Source organism: Tachyglossus aculeatus, chromosome X1 (genome assembly GCF_015852505.1).
Source record: "Tachyglossus aculeatus isolate mTacAcu1 chromosome X1, mTacAcu1.pri, whole genome shotgun sequence".
Classification (NCBI taxonomy): domain Eukaryota; kingdom Metazoa; phylum Chordata; class Mammalia; order Monotremata; family Tachyglossidae; genus Tachyglossus; species Tachyglossus aculeatus.
In genome coordinates this window covers 71,407,649-71,421,985 of record NC_052101.1, presented here as the reverse complement: position 1 = coordinate 71,421,985, position 14,337 = coordinate 71,407,649, and the positions used below count along the sequence as shown (strand labels likewise).

The 14,337-nt window shown below is 40.2% G+C and overlaps 1 protein-coding gene and 1 non-coding gene across 5 annotated transcripts in view; both read right to left on the bottom strand.

Moving 5' to 3' along the window:
* The window catches only part of FHIT (fragile histidine triad diadenosine triphosphatase), a 1,410,080-nt gene that overhangs the window by 1,202,915 nt on the left and 192,828 nt on the right, over window positions 1-14,337 (bottom strand). The gene's annotated exons all lie outside the window — the stretch shown is intronic.
* LOC119920521 lies at window positions 7,770-7,907 on the bottom strand. Its single transcript, XR_005448263.1, has one exon. It is a non-coding gene; the product is annotated as a small nucleolar RNA SNORA7 (small nucleolar RNA).

The following is a 14,337-nucleotide window of genomic DNA, read 5'->3' as shown; positions in this document are numbered from 1 at the left end:
TATTTGGGCTCAAAGAGTGGGGTTATCAGAAGAAACTGCTTGTGCACGTGCACATATCAGAACAGGTGAGTCCAACCATGGGAGTGTTCCAAAAGCCATGGTTTTGCAAGAACAAAACCTAACTCAAGTTGTAGGAGAGCTGGATGTATTTTCAGGGGGAAAAAGATACCAGGACTTTGTGAGGGACTGATTGGATAGGGCTTTCAGGAAATTTGGCAGAATACAAGCCTTCTGGAGGAGTGGATATGCCCAAGAGCAGTGTCTCAAAATAAGGCTATACACCTGGTATCCGGGAAAAATTCATGGGATTTCCCCTTTATTCTATTTCTTTTTTAATAACTATAGTACAAATAATAATAATGATGGTATTTGTTAAGCACTTACTATATGCAAAGCACCTTGTCTACTTAATGGAAATGCAAAATGGGCTTCATATTTATGACAGGCTTTGAAAACCAGAAGAAGATGTATAGAAGGGCATAGTGATATAGGTAATTGAAATCTTCATTATGGCACTCACAATTTTGGTACCGATGGAAAACATAATTGCTCATCTACTAACAGGACAAAGCCCGGTCAAACAAACTCAACTATTCATCACCTGGAAATGATGTTTTCTAGTTGGCCTCTTTCATGGTTGCAAAACTACCACACAAAAGGACAGGAACAATTTTAAAAATGGAATCAACTGTGGATAAAAAGGGAAAGGGCTTTAACATTATCCTCCAGAATCAGAGAAAAATATTGTACTCTGGCTTTCAGGTTGTTGCTTTCTCTTTTAGATTACCTCATGAGCATTTTCAAACTATTCAGTTCACACTACTGAACTACACCATATTTTTGGTTCAGTTCACACTACAGTCCTCTAGACTGTCAGCTTGTTGTGGGCAGGGGACGTGTCCACCAACTCTGTTATAGTATACTCTTCCAAGTACTTAGTACAGCACTCTGCACGTAGTAAGTGCTCAATAAATACAATTGATTGATTGAATATCTGCTGTGTGACGTTGTGCAAGTAAGCACTCAATAAATACCACTGATGATGATGATAATGATACCACTGGACTTCATTCCTGCTGGAATTTCCCCATGTTCACTGGTATAAAATAAATAATGATGATGGTATTTGTTAAGCACTTACTATGTGTCAAGCACTGTTCTAAGCTCTGGGGTAGATGCAAGGTAATCAGGCTGTCCCACGTGGGGCTCACAGTCTTAACCCCCATTTTACAGACGAGGTAACTGAGGCATAGAGAAGTGAAGTGACTTGCCCAAAGTCATACAGCTGATAAGTGGCGGAGCTGGGATTAGAACCTACATCCTCTGGCTCCCAAGCCCTGGCTCTTTCCACTTAGCCACACTGCAGAACAATGAGATAATAAACAATCAATCAATCAGTGGTATTTAGCAAGTGCTTACTGTGTGCAGAACACAGTACTAAGTGCTTGGGAGTGTACAGTATAACACTAGGAGACATCTGCCCACAAATAATAACATATCCACTCTGAAATGATGTGAACTTCAAATGTTTTCTGAGGTGACCTAATCATCACCTTGTCCCATCAGGTTATATTTCGAATTAAAATTCATTCTACAATCTTGTTGCGACTTTATTTCAAAACATATTTTCTTATGTTTTTCACTTATAGAGTTATGGAATACTGAGAATATTCATAATTTCAAACTTTTCTGCTGTCCAGAAATCACTATTGGGTCCAGAGAGCAACAGCAGAAGAACATTAAGAAGGGAAAGCCACCTCTCTATATTTCTATTTAGTCAGCCTTCATATCCATCACTGAGAACAGTGCTTTGCACATAGTAAGTGCTTAACAAATACCATCATTATTATCTTTTCACTGCCTTGTCCTCTTAAGAGGCAGGTGCTCCTGTCCTATATTTTTATTTTTTCTTTCACATTCACTCAATCAAAATAATTGTTATCGATCACATAGTGAGTGCAAGGCATGTGCACTCAAGTGCTTAGGAGAGTACAACAGAAGGAAGACATACCTTCTGTGCCCTCAAGTTGCTTGGAAAATAACAAGGGAGACAGAAACAAAGTAATATACAGGTAGGAGGAAGACGAGTATGGAAAAATGAATGTGAAAGACTGTGTGCTTAAAAAGTAAAGTATGCAAGTCGATTTTTACAGTAGTGCTATGGGTGGTTATGAATGCTTAAGTGCTGAGGTAGTGAAAATCGCTGAATTGTTTGTGGGAAGGATATGTTCTGAGAGAGAAGGAAGTCTCCTGGAAGAGGTGGAATTTCAGCAGGGCCTTGAAGACTGGGAAACCTATGGAATAGGGCTCAAGGGTGAAATAGGACTCAAAAAGATTGGGAGAAAGGGAAAAGGGCTTTAGGCGATCAATAAGGGGAGGAGGGATGGATTTATGAAATGGGGAAGAAAGCAGGTTGTAGAGAGGGGAGAGATGAGGAGAGATTGGTAGGCCACAGAAACTGGGAGCTGAACACTTACTTCTTTGGCTCTCTCCCCTTTGAACTAGGCATTTGTTTATTTCAAAGATGGCAGAAATTGGAACAGGCCCAGGAAGGTTTGTCTCAGTATATACAGCAGAACTGCAATGTGGTTCCACCTTATTCAAAGGACAAGTAGAAAATTGGCCAATAATAATAATTGCTATTATTATAGTATCTGTTAAATGCTTACTATGTGCCAGGCACTGTACTAAGTGCTGGGGTGGAAACAGGCAAATCGGTTGGACATAGTCCCTATCCCACATGGGGCTCACAGTCTTAATCCCCACTTTACAGATTAGATCATTAAGGCATAGAGAAGTGAAGTGAATTGCCAAGGCCACACAGCAGACAAGTGGTGGAGCTGGGATTAGAATTCATGACCTTCTAAGTCCCAGGCTTGTGGTCTATGTCATGGCCAAGGAAGTCTTGCCTCCATGGGACTAAGAGTCCTGGTTCTGACCCACCACTTGATTTTTGAGCAAGGAGGATTTCAAATCATAGTTCCGCTTTTCCCAGAAGGCAATTTGCAGCAGCAGCCCAGGGAATACTTGCCCTGTTTATTTTCCTTTCAGGGTGTCTCCAATATGAGCAGACTGTGGACTGTAAGCTTGTTGTGGGTAGGGAATGTGTCTACCAACTCTGTTATGTTGTTATATTATACTCTCCCAAGCACCTAGTACAATGCTCTGGACACAGTAGGCGCTCAATAAATATGACTGATTGATTGATTGATAGAGTCTAAAGCCTGAATGGACAAGCAGTGCAGTATACTCCAACCACTGATAGATATAGGTCATCAATGCATTTTCCAGTAGCTGCTGATAGGAAAATTCAGAAAGTACAGAGGTAGGGAGAGGAGAAACAGAAGGGAAGGATAATAATGACAAGAGCAGGTTAGTAAATGTTTGAAAAAATAGCCAAAGAATTTTCAATAGGCCACAGTGCTCCTCTTAAAAAGGTAAATGTGATTAGTCAGGAATTGTAAATAATTTGTAAAAAGCAAGAAAAGGGGAAAATGGGGTAGGGTAAATAAATGAAGATCAAGTACTCATGAATGCAAAATAAAAAAACCTAAACAGAAAATAATTAGTTTGAAGTTGAATAATTATCAATAATATAACAGAAGAACATGAAAAGGTACAGCAGCCAGAGGGAGACAGAAAGGATTATGAAGAAAGAAATACAAAGATAAGGGGAAAAGGAGAGTCACAGATGTACAGGAAAAGAGGAACAAGCTTAAATAAATGAAGAGAGAAACAACAATGCAAGAAATGAAGAAAAAAAAGAAGGAAATCCAAAATAGAACAGGAAGAAAAAAAAGACTATAGGCTGGCCAAAAATGGGTACTTCCTCTAGTTAATAAATCAAAATGACAAGTGTAGAAAATGTACACAAAATGAAAAGGATGTATTTGCAAAGCAAAAAGTAAATTAAGTTTATTTCAATTTAAAAGTTGTTATAAGTACGTTACAAACTAGACTTCATTAGATAGCAGCTCTGTTCACTCCAACTGTTTTGATCCTTCTGACATTGAAATTTCCCAAAATGTTGGCATTTAAAGAGTTTTCATTTATAAAGTGATAGTTTTAATATTCAATAATAATGCACATTTCAATAAACTGTATATTCATAGAAATTGAAACTTTGAATTCTGAAATACTGATAATTTCTTATGCTTATTGTTAAATACAGGATGAGGGGGATACTATTGAAATATCTACCATCATGTATACAAAGGGGAAATATCAATGGACAGTCATTGAGAACATTTTGGAGTGTATTTGAATAAGAAAGGAATACAGAGACTGAATAAAGTCAGAATAGTAGGCAACCCTGAAAAGTCATTCTTTCCCTTGCCTTCCAGGCACCTGTCCAATATTGCTCCTACAGCAATGATCACTAAAAGAAATAATTTCTAGAGGTTCCATTGGTACAATGTTTAGAGATAATACCTTGTATTTATGGAGGCTGTCTGAATGAAATTTGATGTGTACAACAGCTGTATTTACTTAAATAACATCTGTTATGTAGGCAAGAGGCTGGTATTATTAGTCCCATGTTGCTCATGAGAAAACTGACACAGAGAGGTTAAGTGATTTGTCCAAAAGCACCCAACAAGTCAATGGCTGAACATAATCACTTAGGAACCACTGTGACAGATGCTTAGAATATAAAACTTTTAAACCATTGGATAATACAATTCAGCAATTAACTCACCCATGAGCCATAATCTTTTTTTCCTCCTACTTAGAAAAACAAATGATGAGCTGGAGACAGACCAACACCTCCTCATTAGAGGAATTGCATATATACTACTGGGGGCAAGGTAATACGAGCTCTTCCCTGATATCACCTATCAGGGCTTGTCAAAGAAAAAGGCTATTCATTCATAGTAAGACCAGATGGAAAGTTTGATTGAACATGATTTTAGTAGGTCTGTTTAACAGCCAGGTTGAAATGACTAAACCTTACAAAATGTTTGTCCATAATCTACTAAGTAAAAACAGACTTACGGGTCAGGAACACAACAGATCACGTGGATAGTTAGTGAATATACATGGGTGATGACAAAAAACACTTCAGTAATAATATCGACAACTACTTTCATTCCTTTTTGCTTCATCACAAAACAGTATGGTCATTTACAATCATAAAACTGATTATATTAAAACCACAAACCTTGACAGATACTTCAAATTTAAATAATATCATAACCATAAGTGAATCTTAATTTGTTACCAATAGTACCAATACTATGCATACTTTTCTAATATGAGTGTGATACTACAATTTATAATACTGATATTTAAGTGCTCACAACATTGTTAAATGCACCCTTTCCTCTCCATCCAAACCGCTACCATACAGATTCAAGCATTTATCCCATCCTGACTTGACTACTTGCATCTGCCTCCTCGCTGACCTCCTGGCCTCCTGTCTCTCCCTCTGCTCCCTGCTTCCCAGTCCCCAGTCCATACTTCACTCTGCTGCATGGATCATTTTTCAACAAAAACATTCAGTCCATGTCTCCCAACTCCTCAAGAACCTCCAATTGCTGTCCATCCACCTCCGCATCAAACAGAAACTCCTTACTATTGGCTTTAAAAGCACTCAATTATCTTGCCCCATCCTACCTCACCTCACTGCTCTCCTACTGCAGCCCAGCCCAAACACTCTGCTCCTTTAGTGCCAGTTTACTCACTGCACCCTGATTTCATCTATCTCACCACTGACCCCTTTCTCACATCCTCCCCCTAGCCTGGAATGTCCTCCCCCTCCATATTCACCAGAAGATCACTCTCTCCACCTTCAAAGCATTATTAAGGTCACCACTAGACTGTAAGATCATTGTGAGCAGGGAATATGTCTGTTGTTTGTTATATTCTACTCTCCCACGTGCTTAATACAGTGCTGTTCAAACAGCAAGCGCTCAATAAATTTAGCCCAATTTAGCCCTCTTTTTCCCACCTTGCTCTCCCTTCTGCATCATCTACGCACCTTTGGACATTTGATATTTTCCCCACACCAACCCCACGACACTTATGTATCTTTAAATTACATATTATAAATTCTTTATTCATAGTAATGTCTGTCTCCCCCTCTAAACTGTAAGCGCAATATGGGCAGGAAGTGTGTCTGCTAATTCTGTTGTATCGTACTCTCTCAAGTACATAGTACAGTGCTCTGCACATAGTAAGCACTCAATAAATACCTTTGAATGATTGATTGATGTGCCAAGCACTGTACAAAGGGCTGGGGTAGATATAAGATAATCAGATGAGACACAGTTCCTGTCCCACATGGGGCTCACAATCTAAGAAGGAGGGAGATTAGGAAATTAACCCATTTTACAGATGAGGAAACTGATGCAGAGAGAAGTTAAGTGACTTTCCTAAGGTCACACAGCAGACAAATGGAAGAACCGGGATTAGAACCCAGGTCCTCTGACTCCCAGGCTTGTGTTATAATAATAATGATGATGGTATTTGTTAAGCATTTACTACATGCCAGAGAATGTACTAAGCACTGGGGTGGATACAAGCATATCAGGTTGGACACAGTCCCTGTCTCATGTTGGGGGCATTTTACTGTTGAGGTAACTGAGGCTCAGAGAAATTAAGTGACTTGCCCAAGGTCACACAGCAGACAAGTGATGGAGTCAGGATTAGAACCCATGACATTCTGACTCCCAGGCCTGTGCTCTATCCACTACACCATGCTGCTTCTCTATATACAAATCACACAAGGAATTCCCCCAGTAAAAAATAGATATAGATAATTTCACTAGAAGGGTCATGTGAGGAGAATGGGTGACAGCAGCATACCCAAACACAAAAGGTAAACTTAAATGAAACACCCACCTATAGAGTGAGCAAAAAAAAAAAAAAGATTACAAGCCACAGTGAGATACAGTTTCAAACAATGTGCAAATTAGCATCAAATTGTTCAGAGATAACTATGGGACAGACTAGCCCGGCATGTAGGAATCAGTAGAAGGACTGCTATCCTTGAACTGAGATTTTGAGAGGCACAGTGATAGGATTAGGAAAAAATAACGGTACTGCAGCTTCATTATCACCACCACCAACAGAATTCAATGAAAACTAATATGTGCACAGCACTGTACTAGATTTGGTGGAACCTACAAAAGAAGTTACAATCCCTAACTTAAAATATATACTTAAAATGTACATGTAAATGAACAAATAGCAGTTAAAAGTGAGAGAAGAGCTATGTGATAAACACCAGTAAAAAAATCAAAACAAATTGACTTATGAGTACTGATGTGGCTGATTGAATGGCATGAAAAGGAAATGGGAGAAACACCTCCTGAAAGAGGTAGCTTTTAAGAGGGCTTTGAGGAAGAGGAGAATTCGTAGGGAGGACATTCTAAGTAGAGAAAGGGCACAAGCAGTATCATGGAACTAGGAGAGTAAAGAGCATAGGACAGTTAAACAGTGTGTTTGGGAGGTGTGGAAAACATGAGCAAATAAGAGAGGGCCAAGTGATGGAGAGATTTAAAGCCAAAGGTTAAGTGGTTTTCAAAAGGGAATGAGGTGTTCCAAATTGCATCTTCTTTTGTGTTATGCTGTTGAGTTGTTTCCCACCCATAGCGACTCCATGGACACATCTCTCCCAAAATGCCCCACCTCCATCTGCAGTCATTCTGGTAATGTATCCAAAGAGTTTTCTTGGTAAAATTATGGAAGTGGTTTACCATTGTCTTCTGCTCAGTAAACTTAAGTCTCTGCCTTTGACTCTCTCCCATGCCCAGCACAGGTGAGTTTTGACTTGTAGCAGATTACTTCCCATTCGCTAGCCACTGCCCAAGCTAGGAATGGAATGGGTATGCCTCTGCTTGACTCTCCCTCCTGTAGCCAAGACTGGTAGAGTACTGAAAACTCTCCAGGTGCAATCCTGCAAAGAACTGTATTTTACAAAGATAATAAATTTAGTTGTCTATAAGGCTGGAGTCCAGAAAACCAGGAAGGAGGCTGTTTCAGTTCTACAGCAGGGAGGTGATGATGACTTGTATCAAGCTGTAGATTATTACTTTGAAGGGAAAGGAGCAGATCTGTGAGATATAAAGAAAGAACTAGCCAGCCTGCTTTAGGGACAGACTTATATAGGAAGTAAATGAGAAAAGGCATTTAATATGACACCAAAGTTGTGAGCTTGTAGAACAGGGAGGATGGTGGTGTGGTCAAGAGGAAGAGGAAATGGTTTGGAAAAGTGTGGTAAACCATTAGGGAGGAAAAAGATGCTCTTTATAAACCTTACCCTCAATCCTACAGCACTTATGTACATAATAATAATAATTTTGGTATTTGTTAAGTGCTTACTATGTTCGAAGCACTGTTTTAAGCACTGGGGAGGATACAAGGTGATCAGGTTGTCCCATGTGGGGCTCACAATCTTTATCCCCATTTTACAGATGAGGTAACTGAGGCACAGAGTAGTTAAGTGACTTGCCCAAGGTCACACAGCTGACAAGAGGTGGAGCTGGGATTTGAACCCCTGACCTCTGACTCCCAAGCCCATGCTCTTTCCACTGAGCCACGCTGCTTCTCTAAATCTGTAATTTATTTGAATGTTTGTCTCCTGCTCTAGACTGTAATCTCGTTGTGGGCAGGGAACATGCCTACCAAATATGTTATATTGTACTCTCTCAAGCACTTAGTCCAGTGCTCTTCACACTAAGTGCTCAATAAATGCCATCTGACTGAACACGGTGTGGAATGGGATGGGGTGTCAGTTGCAGTTTACTTTCCCGCTACATCTAAAACCTGGATCGAATTGCACCACAACTGTGTCTTCGAATTCAAATGACAGCTGAATGTGAAAATAATGAAAATATTTCTTCAGAGGGAATAGTTTGATAGCATTTTAATACCAAAGTAATTGCATATCAAAATATACAAGCACTGCAAATAGGTCACCTACCCTCACTTAACTGATCAGAGCTTTTATGACTGGGAAATAACTAGTATCTAGTAGTTTATTTCTAGATCAAATCCTTTTAATTGAGCTTAGAGAGAATGCATGGTAAGTTATGAGATGTTAATGCACATAAAGCTGCCTTAATTTTTTACATGAAAATTTTAATTTTAGCCTGAAAAATTAGCTGGGCTCAAAATATTTTAATTCACATTTTAAGTACATCAAATGTTTTAGTACTTGAATTTTATATTTAATGTGTCAGTATCAGCTGTCTTTTCTTTTTTAGCTTGTCTTCTTTTAAAGAATCACTTATATGAACTGCAAATCTGGGTGCGAAATGATACAGCCAAAGTGATAACATGTTTGAATGATAACTAAACCAATGGAAGATTGTTGTTCTATATTCTATTGCATTTGATCTTTTTGTAGTAATCATCTTTGTAGTCTGTCTAAACCATTCACAATAATGTGTTTTCATCGCAAAGTTAGACCTTGTCATTTGATTTACAAAAAACTGGATTTTGTAGCTCCCAACCATTTTTCACATCTCACAGCTTCATTGGGATGAGAATGTGATGATTTTTACATCTGTCATCTTTCCTTATATTTATCTCTACAGGCATTAATATCAGCACGCTGGAAATCTCTAGGGATTTTATGAATCAGTTATCTCCGTTAACCAGCATTCAAAGGGGGTCCCGGTGGTCATATACTTTTTACAAGGCCTATTTGGAAAATCCAACAATCTTCTAGAAAACCTGCAAAATAAACTCTCCCAAATGCTTAGTCCAGTGCTCTGCACACAGTAAAAGCTCAATAAATACAATTGATCAAACTATGCACTTATTTTTGTTACTTTATTATCCCTTGACTTCCTTCTGGGATCAATCAATCAATCATATTTATTGAGCACTTACTGTGTGCAGAGCACTGTACTAAGTGCTTGGGAAGTACAAGTTGGCAACATATAGAGACGGTCCCTACCCAACAGTGGGCTCGCAGTCTAGAAGGGATCGCTTCTTACACCCTACAGAAATTCCGTGGGCAGGTAAAGACTCCAACAGTTACGTTTATCAGTCATATTCTTATCCCTCAATAGAGATCTCACCCACCAAGCTTTCATTTTTACCATGTTTTCAAAACTCACTGCCTACAAACTTCTCACAACTATTCTTCAATCCACTACTCCAATTCCTTCTCACTCTTGTTATCACTGTATTAAGAGGTACATACTTATGATGATCTTATTCTGCACACTCATTAACGGTAGGGATGATGATTATTCTTTAATCCTGCCTCCAGCCTCTAGGCCTTGGCTTTGCACTCTGGTGGTGCTCATGCAATACTTAGGGACTGTAGTTTCAGCTGGAGCAGAAATGCAGTTCTCTAAAATGGGAGCTTTTTAAATGCATAAGTGAAAGAGCAAATAAAAGCCATTTACTCAATCAATCGTATTTATTGAGCACTTACTGTGTGCAGAGCACTGTACTAAGCGCTTGGGAAGTACAAGCTGGCAACACGTAGAGACAGTCCCTACCCAACAGTGGGCTCACAGTCTAGAAGGGGGAGACAGAGAACAAAACCAAGCATATTAACAAAATAAAATAAATAGAATAGATATGTACAAGTAAAATAAATAGAGTAATAAATATGTACAAACATATATACATATATACAGGTGCTGTGGGGAAGGGAAGGAGGTAAGACGGGGGGGATGGAGAGGGGGATGAGGGGGAACTCAAATTGTGGTCAAGGTCTTGCATGCTATTCACCATCACCGATCCCAGAAAAAAGCACTCTCCAGCATGTTTTTTCTGAAAAAAATCTCAACCAATTAGAGACCTGCAGGTATGATGGCCAACCCGCTGGGTGAGGTTCTCAACATCTAAAAACTCACATCGTTTGCTGGAGTCATTTTCTGAGCTCTACTTCAGGGAAGTCAGCAGTTGGGTACTGTCGCTCTCAACAGCGGGTGTCGTGGCACTAGATTGCAATTCCCAAAGTATCAAGAGAACAAAAGGAGTTTTTGGCTGGCTGAGAAAAAAGGTTTAGGACAGTAAAACAGCTCTTTGATGCCTCTTTGGTAGTTGTGTTTGCTCCCCAGATGTACAGTGGATTCTAATAATGAAAGGACAGATCATCATTTAGTCTAAATTATCAGTAATGAAGGCTACTAGAACCAAACCTGAAAGGGACAACATTTTAGTAAAAATTTAATTTGGAAAGCTTTAGAAGTGAAGGGACATTAACTTTGTTCATACTCCAGTTTCACTCACCTAAGAAATGTAATAGCCCAAACTGCCAAGTAAATTTTAAAGATTAATTAAATCGAATAGAACACTCCCTTCCTTCCATAATGCCCTGTGAAAGCACATAAACATACCATGGGTGTTTAACAAGTATTAAATAATACTTACTACAATTAAAAAACTAGGTTTAGGTTATTTTTTGGACAAATTAGTTGATGATCTGAGTACTTACCATATACTGTCAAAACCATTAATAACTACAATTAAAAAACTAAATTTAGGTTTTTTTGTATAAATTATCTGATAATCTGAGCAAACAGTTATTAAATACTGTCAAAACCATTCCAATATAGCACCCATTTTCTTACTAAGACTCATTATTTTTTAATCTATTTGAAAAAAGAAGATTGCTATTTTTTCCACTATTGTTTCTAGTGCTACCTATTTTCCTCCTTTTGCTGATTTATGAGCGAGGAGAGAATACATCCATAATAATGCTAATGATGTCTTGAATTTCAATAGTGCTTTCATTTTTTCCATGTTCCATACCCACAAAGAGCTTATACTCTAATGGGGGAAACAGTACAATGCTCTGCACACAGTAAACTCTCAATAAATACAATTGAATGAATGAATATATTATACATATAATTATGGTATACATTAAGGACTTACTATGTGCCAAGCACTATACTAAGCACTGGGGTCTTCTTTTATGCTGTCGAGTCATTTCTGACCCATTGCGACTCCAAGGACACATCTCTCCCAGAACACCCCACCTCCATCTGCAATCATTCTAGTAGTGGATCCATAGAGTTTTCTTGGTAAAAATACAGAAGTGGTTTTACCATTGCCTTCTTTTGTGCAGTAAACTTGAGTATCCACCCTTGACTCTCTTCTGCCCAGCATAGGTGAGTTTTGACTTGTAGCAGATTACTTTCCACTCACTAGCCACTGCCTAAGCTAGGAATGGCATGGGTATGCCTCTGCTTGCCTCTCCCTCCCACAGCTGAGACTGGTAGAGTACTGAAAACTCTCCTACTGAGAGGGGAAGCAATGGGGTAGATACAAGATAATCAAGTTGGGCATAGTCATGTCCCACAAGAGACTAACAGTCTCGATAAGATCTAATCCATATTTTACAAATGAGGAAACTGAGGCACAGAGAAGTTAAGTGACTTGCCCAAGGTGATGCAGCAGGCAAGTGGCAGAGCCAGCATTATAACTTTGGTCCTTTGACTTCTAGGTCTGTGCTTCTTTTCATATATACCTGTCTATATGGACAACTAGCTTGTTAAAATAAATAAATTGAGCAGACATACATACGTGACTGCTAAGGAGGGTATAAATAAGTAACTAAGTGCTAGAAAAGCACTTTCATATAATTTATTTTATTATTTTATTTTCGCCTCTAAACATCGATCTACACGCACTCCCTTGGTGTGTCACTCCCTTGGTGACCTCATTCGCTCCCACGGCTTCAACTATCATCTCTACGCTGATGACACCCAGATCTACATCTCTGCCCATGCTCTCTCCCCCTCTCTCCAGGCTCGCATCTCCTCCTGCCTTCAGGACATCTCCATCTGGATGTCTGCCCGCCACCTAAAGCTCAACATGTCGAAGACTGAACTCCTTTTCTTCCCTCCCAAACCTGGCCCTCTCCCTGACTTTCCCATCTCTGTTGATGGCACTACCATCCTTCCCGTCTCACAAGCCCGCAACCTTGGTGTCATCCTCGACTCCGCTCTCTCATTCACCCCTCACATCCAAGCCGTCACCAAAACCTGCCGGTCTCAGCTCCGCAACATTGCCAAGATCCGCCCTTTCCTCTCCATCCATACCTACCCTGCTCATTCAAGCTCTCATCCTATCCCATCTGGACTACTGCATCAGCCTTCTCTCTGATCTCCCATCCTCGTGTCTCTCTCCACTTCAATCCATACTTCATGCTGCTGCCCGGATTATCTTTGTCCAGAAACGCTCTGGGCATATTACTCCCCTCCTCAAAAATCTCCAGTGGCTACCAATCAATCTGCGCATCAGGCAGAAACTCCTCACCCTGGGCTTCAAGGCTCTCCATCACCTCGCCCCCTCCTACCTCATCTCCCTTCTCTCCTTCTACAGCCCACCCTGCACCCTCTGCTCCTCTGCTGCTAATCTCCTCACCGTACCTCGTTCTCACCTGTCCCGCCATTGACCCCCGGCCCACGTCATCCCCCGGACCTGGAATGCCCTCCCTCTGTCCATCCGCCAAGCTAGCTCTCTTCCTCCTTTCAAGGCCCTACTGAGAGCTCACCTCCTCCAGGAGGCCTTCCCAGACTGAGCCCCTTCCTTCCTCTCCCCCTCGTCCCCCTCTCCATCCCCCCCATCTTACCTCCTTCCCTTCCCCACAGCACCTGTATATATGTATATATGTTTGTACATATTTATTACTCTATTTATTTACTTATTTAGTTTACTTGTACATATCTATTCTATTTATTTTGTTAGTATGTTTGGTTTTGTTCTCTGTCTCCCCCTTTTAGACTGTGAGCCCACTGCTGGGTAGGGACTGTCTCTATATGTTACCAACTTGTACTTCCCAAGCGCTTAGTACAGTGCTCTGCACACAGTAAGCGCTCAACAAATACGATTGATGATGATGATGATGATGATCCCTAGGAGAGAGGAAAAGACATATACTATCCCCATTTTACAGATGATGAAACAGAGGTGGAGATGTTCAGTAACTTGGCTGAGGTTGCTCAGCAGGCCAAGGACGTAGCTGGGCCTAGAACCCAGGTTTGGGATTTTTTTTATTTTTGGATTTTTTATGGTATTTACTAATGATAATGATGGTATTTGTTAGCATTTACTATATGCCAGGCACTGTACTAAAGCGCTGGGGTAGATACAAGCAAATTGAGTTGGACACAGTCCCTGTCCCATGTGGGGCTCACAGTCTCAATCCCCATTTTACAGATGAGGGAACCAAGACACAGAGAACCAAAGTGACTTGCCCAAGGTCACACAGCAGACAAGTGGCAGAGCCAGGATTAGAACCCATGACCTTCTGACTCCCAGGCCCTTGCTCTATCCAGTATGCCATGCTGCTTCTCACTTGTTAAGTATTTAAGTCCTTACTATGTGCCAGGCACTTTACAAAGCACTGGGGTAGATACAAGG